We start from the raw sequence: 6,617 nt of genomic DNA on the forward strand, positions 1-6,617 counted from the left end.
TTAAACTTGTATTTGTTCATTGAACAAGTGTTGAGTTCTAACTGAAAACAATGAAGGCAGAACACACAGCTTGTTTACTTCACTATTCCCAGTGCTTAGGACAGGCTTCATATATAATAGGTGCTCAATAAATGTTTATTGACCAAATGAATAAATCTGTATGCTGATCATTCTAAATTCTCACTGCATTGGGTTATCTTGTGGAAAAAAAGATACATGACTACAATTCTTTTAAGAGGTAGTAAAGAACCTGACCAGATTTGTTCACTTTTGGAAAAACATGGAAGATTCAACAAGGAGTTACTTCTGTATCATTGATGATTGGCTAGCTTCACAACTCAATGAACTTGTTTCTTACTTATGCTCTGTGTCCATCATGGATGGTCAGGGACTCTGTTCCAGGGCTCCTTGGTCTAAGACATTGACATGTGCCATGGCCAAGGGGGAAACACCCTGGTGAGTCTGTGTCAGCACTTAGATGCTCTCCACTGAAAGTGACACATCACTTCTGCTCCTAACCAACTGGCTCAGGCTAGCCACAGTGACCCATCCAACCCAGGGAACAGGAAGTTCAGTCTCCATGTGTCCAGAAGTGGGAAAACTGAGGATCAGTGGGCAGGATGAATCACTACCTCCAACAAGGCTCTCAGCTCAGACAAGGAAAGTTGTTTCTTTATTAAGAAATAGATAATTTTCATATCTATGTTCCAGTGCATAGGAAAAGATGAAAGTTTTATCATTCTTTCTGTATAACTATCATGTCTCTAGTGTCCAAATATGACAATGACAGCATAAAACCAAATGAATAGAACAATCTTAAAAATGGCAACATAGTTAATGTTTGCAATAACATGCTCATAAATTGAATTCATCTCTATAGAGAGAATAATTTCATTATAACCAAACTCTAGCATCCTAGGAATACAAGGATGGCTGAAAGGAAAATAGAATCCCCTCCACTGACAATGAAAGGGCATTTTCATGTACCTGTGTTCAAATCTACAGTCTGCCACTTAATAACTCTGACTTGGAGAAGTATATAACCTCTCCAATCCTTAGTTTTTCACATCTGTAGAGTGCAATCTTCACCGTCCTTACTTCCCAGGGTAATTGTGAGGTTAAGACAATGAATAAGAAGTGTTATTCAGCACCTTCTTGTGTGTGATGTCAGTGCTCAGTGCCAGCTGATTCTATTACTATTATTATCATGGCATTGAGTCAATAGCTGATTCAGAACTTATGTATCTCTTTACTCCACAAACATATATTGAGCACCTATTATGTGCCACTTTCCAAGAGGAAGTTTCTGCCCTGATGAAGCGTACATTCTAGTGGGCAAAAACTGAGGAAACCAATAAGCAAATGAGTCTAGTGTATACCATGGAGAAAAAATATGGAGAAAAAATACACTAGTGAGAGAATTGCGAATGCTGTCTGTGGGCGAGGGTGGGATGGGTGAGGCACTATTTGTACGGGGTGCTCAGGAAAGATCCTTCTGGTAAGGTGGGATCTGAGCAGAAATCCGCAGGAAATGGGAATGAGGTAGGACACCATTCAATATGTGGTGCTGTTCCATCAGGAAATGGAGTTTAGGGGCACCCGGCTGGCTCAGTCAGTTGGGCACCCAGCTTCAGCTCAGGTCATGATCACACAGTTTGTGAGTTCAAGCCCCGAGTCAAGCTCTGTGTTAACAGCTCAGAGTCCAGAGCCTGCTTCAGATTCTGTGTCTCCCTCTCGCTTTGCCCCTCCCATGCTCATGCTCTGTCTCTCAATAATAAATGTTAAATTTTTTTTTCTTTTAAAGATATGCACCTTTCAGTCCCTCTCTGCTTGGAGCTACCTCCCCCCCTATGAACAAGCTTGAGCCAGACTGGTAGAGATTAAGAGACATGTGGCCCAGCACTGGTCTGCATCTTACAGGTGAGGAAGCAGGCTTTCCTTAGGCTCTTGTGTCTGGTGAGTGGCTGACTTCTAGTCTTTTCCCCTTTGCCACCTGCTCTTCAAAGTGAAATCAACAAAACTTGTGGGACTATTTTTAGTGGCAGATGCAGTGACCTTAGCCCTCCTTCTGGGGCCTTGCGGCTTCTTCCCAGTAGCCTAGGGGTTGTTTTTGAGGTTCCTATAACCCTTAAGGTGTCAGCAGCTTCATGTGCTATCCTCCTTTGTGGGGCTAGTCCCTCCTGTGTCCCCAGGCTGTCAGGGGCCTGGATGTGAGCCCAGTTGCTGTGACATTCCTACCCGGAGGGAAAACCAGCAGCTTCACTGAGGCCCACCTGAGTCCATGCCCCTACCGGGGCACTGTAAGTCTGCTTGCATGAATCTCAACAAAGACAAGAACGTCCCTGGCTGTTAAGCCATTTTGGGGGTGGAGAAGACTCCTAGGGTCTGCTGTAGGGAGGTTTTCTAACAGAGGCATGATCATCCCTCACATTGTAAGTCCAGCACTGCCAGACACTCTCTAGGGGCAAGTGTCAGTTTCCTCATTGGAAAATGGGAATGGTAATGTCTGTTCTGCCTGCCCCCAGGTCTGTCACAATGATTCAATGATATCATGGATGTAAGCATGTGTTGGAAAGTCCTAGTAAAGCTCAAGGTACTGTTTCCATTATAGCATGAACAGTGTTTTTAAGTTTTTTAATTTACTTTGAGAGAGGGGGAGTGAGAGCACGAACAGGGGAGGGGCAGAGGGAGAGGAAGAGAGAGCGACTCCCAAGCAGGTTCTGTGCTGTCAGCATAGAGCCCAACGTGGGGCTCGAACTCACAAACCATGAAATGATGACCTGAGCCAAAATCAAGAGTTGAACGCTTAACTGACTGAGAATAAATATTTTTGTTCATGTTTATGCAAATTACAAGAGGGTTTTGAGTAGTGGCGCTGTCTTCCTTCCTGGCAGCTCTCGACACAAGGGTGGTGGTCCGGGCCTAGGGCAGAGAGAACTGCTGCAGTCCTGTCCCACCTTGAGGCCCATGTGCTTCATCCTGCTGTCACTGAGTCATGGGGTCATGGATTTGGCAGGACCAACAATAACAATAGCTCATTTCTCCACGTGTGTATGAAGCCCAGGAATGGCCTTTGGGTGTGGGTGGGCAGGCTGGGATGGAGGGCAACTAAACCAGCCCTGGATTATTCAGCATGCCAAGCAGGGGTGGTGAGGGGCAGGCCCTGATTTTAAGATATCTTCCTCACCAGACAACAGATTTCTTACTTGGAACTTTATAGTTTTCTGTGTAAATTTGATTATAAATCAAAGAGCAGCTAACTCAGTCAGTAGTCATCTTTGAGCCAGAACACTAGATGAATCGGAGCCTCCCCGTATTTATAAAGCACTCATCCGTTCATGCCTTCATTCTCTTGTTCCCTTGTGTGAGAGAGGCAGCTTGGTTGATGGAATGGAAAATGTCATCTTTAGATTTAATTGGAATGGAGTTTGAATTCTGGCTATGCCTCTCAGGGCTGTGACCTCCAGCAAGTGGAGGAACTCTTTAGGACCTCAGTTTCCTCATCCATAAAAAAGGTAGGAGATATTCCCCTCACAGGCTTGGTCAGCACTGATTTGCAGATGGCAATCTGCACCTGGAGTAAGTGGCTGGCAGGCACCCTTTGCCCTCCATCATTGCACCTTTTTATTTATTCTGCAATCAGCAAATGTCTTTCCAGTGCTGCAGATGTCCCCGCCACTGCCCCACTCAGGTTCCGCCTCCAGCCCCGGGCACACCTGTCTGACTTCTTAATGTGGGCCTGCAGCAATTCCCAGGAAAGCCTTCTCTGCTGTGGGAGCCACTTGGCCCACCTTGCCTGACAGTCCATCAGGCCTGAAGGACCAGGGCACTATTGTCCCCTGGAAGTAGTCCTCATGTAAAGTTGGGTGGGAGTTAGGATTTGTACACCCTTCAGGGGCAATATCTCTGAGGCTCCCAGAAATCCAGGCAGGACTGAGCTCCAGATGCCCACGGAGGTAACTTGCTTGGTAACGAAACTTCATTGGCTGCCCTCCTTTCCCTGCTTCACCTCCTCCCTCTCCCACCAACGTTTTCTGGGATCATCTCCCAGATAAACTCCTTGCACTTAAATCCTCATCTCATGGTCACTTCTGGGGGCTGGGAGTGGGGGCAACCTAAAGCAAGTGTCTACTATGTACTAGTGGAGATGTTCAGAGATGAACAGACAGAGTCTCTTCCCTTGGGGAATTCACAGTCTGAGAGGCAAAAATATCCCACCTAATATAGCACAATGACATAGTTAAGAGGTGTTGGGGGATTCCAAGGAAAGAGGCTGAGGGGCATGTGCTTGACACTTCCCAGGGGAGGACAAGCCTGAGCAGAGGCTAAGGGAGTCATTGCAGAGGGCAACCACTGCAGGGCAGGACCAGGTAGGAGGCTGACCTTGCTGCAAGGTGTGGTCTCTGAAAGGATGGCTGAGTGGCAGCACAGGCGTTGGTGGGATTGTGGAAAGAAGGTGAGGTTCCTAAACTCCAAAGTGATTTGTAGTACCTATAGTATGTCTTTGTGGGGTCAGTCTGCGAGGCCGGGCGATGGCCCTCCAGTCTGGGCAGTGGGGCAGTCAGGGCTTGGCCAGCCCATCATACGGGCCTCTGAGACTGTGGGGGACAGTGCAGTGGTGGAGCAGGGGACTGGGAAGGATTTGAACTGGGGCTGCTGCCTCCAGGCTGAAGGCCATTTGGGGAAGACAAGGACTGGTTGGGAACGAAGGATGGACGGTATGGTGGCAGAGCAACAGCAGGAAACTGGAACAGGCATGAGAAAGCTGTGGCAGGGTAAGGCCCTCCTTGTGCCCCAAGCCTGCTACAACGGTCCATCCATGTGCCTAGAATCACCCCTGCTTGTGATTTGTCCTGTTAGAACATTAATAGTAACAGTAAACATAGTAGGAAACATGAATTGAACCCTTGCTACATGTGAGGCACTCAATGTGAGGACTTTACCTGGATTGCTTCCTATTGTCCTCAACCTTTTGAGGTAGGTACTAACATTAACTCCACTTTACAGATGAGAAAACTGAGGTTCACATCTTTCCTAAGCTCAGCTTGTGAAATTTTTTTTAAACTTAAAAAATGTTTATTTATTTTTAAAGAGAGAGAGAGAGCAGGGCAGGGGCAGAGAGAGAGTTAGACACAGAATCCAAAGCAGGCTCCAGGCTCCAAGCTGTCAGCACAGAGCCTGATGTGGGGCTCGAAGTCAGGAATCATGAGATCATGACCTGAGCTGAAGTCAGCCGCTTAACCGACTTAGCCATCCAAGAGCCCCTTAAACTTTTCAAAAAATGTTTATTTACTTTTGAGAGAGGGGAGGGAGAATGAGCAGGGGAGGGGCAGAGAGAGGGGGAGACAGAGAATCCCAAGCAGTCTCTGCCTTGTCAGCACAGAGCCTGATGAGAGGCTCGAACTCACGATTGTGAGATCATGACCCGAGCCAAAGTCGGAAGCTCAAACGACTGAGCCACCCAGGTGCCCCTCATTTAACCTTTATAACATCCTTATAGGTATTATCCTCAAGTACGGTCACATTGCGAGTTAGGACTTTAATATACAAATTCAGGGTAGGGAACAACACAACTCGGTCCATAATATCTGTTAACATTTTATCATTTACAAATTTATTTTGTGTCTATATATCTTAAATTTCCATCCCAGGACTACAGTTTGGTATAGTATCTCTTTGTAAAGCTACTCACTGCCAAAAGTTCAGCCAGGCCTGTGGACTCCCAAGGCAGCACTCTGGGCACTTCTAGATGCCCGTTAGTGAGGGCAAGAGAATGGGGCACGAGCTAGTTTGCAGGATTTGGTGCACACTGCCGGCCACTTACCAAGGCCCTGAAGAATGGGTCCTGTGTCCGGGTATTGCAGTTGTCCTTTGGAACTTAGCTGGGGCTGCCCCCTTTGCAAGAGTGCTACATTCTCCCTATGGTTTCTTTACTATTTAAGTCAACTATTTTTACTATTTACTATTTAAGTTGCCATTTATCCTCATGCTTTTGATGGTTTATTTTTCTTGCATTAGAGGTAAGTAGAAAATAAAATGTTTCTTATACTCATAAGTATATTGACACAAGATAAGCCCACCTCAAAATTTACAGGGCAAGATTACAAACGGGGGCCCACAGGGGCACCTGGGTGGATCAGTTAAGCATCTGGCTTCGGCTCAGGTTCCTGGGTTCAAGCCCCACATCGGGCTCCGTACTGACAGCTCAGAGCCTGGAGCCTGCTTCCCATTCTGTGTCTCCCTCTCTCTCTGCCCCTCTCCTGCTCGTGCTCTGTCTCTCAAAAATAAAAGTAAAAAAAAAAAAGTTAAAAAAAACACAAATGGGGGCCCCACAAACCATATGTTTAAATACATATGCAAGGAAAACATAGCTGTAAAATAGAGTCTATTCTGTTTTCTGGCCTTGACAAATGTACTTCCATAGCAACTTGGGAGGTCAGGTTCAAATGTAGAAATCTTGGACTCTTGTATAAAGACACAGGTCATGCCCCACAACTGGTTCATTCTCTGGGGCACTGATCTGAGTATATATCCTAGCAGTGGGCTTGGAGCCATTCAGAATTCCCAGGACTGGGAGCTGGAGCATTGTCTGGAAAGTTTAGGGCAGGATTACTGGC

Source organism: Panthera pardus, unplaced genomic scaffold, assembly GCF_024362965.1.
Source record: "Panthera pardus isolate Hobbes unplaced genomic scaffold, ASM2436296v1 HiC_scaffold_8, whole genome shotgun sequence".
NCBI lineage: Eukaryota > Metazoa > Chordata > Mammalia > Carnivora > Felidae > Panthera > Panthera pardus.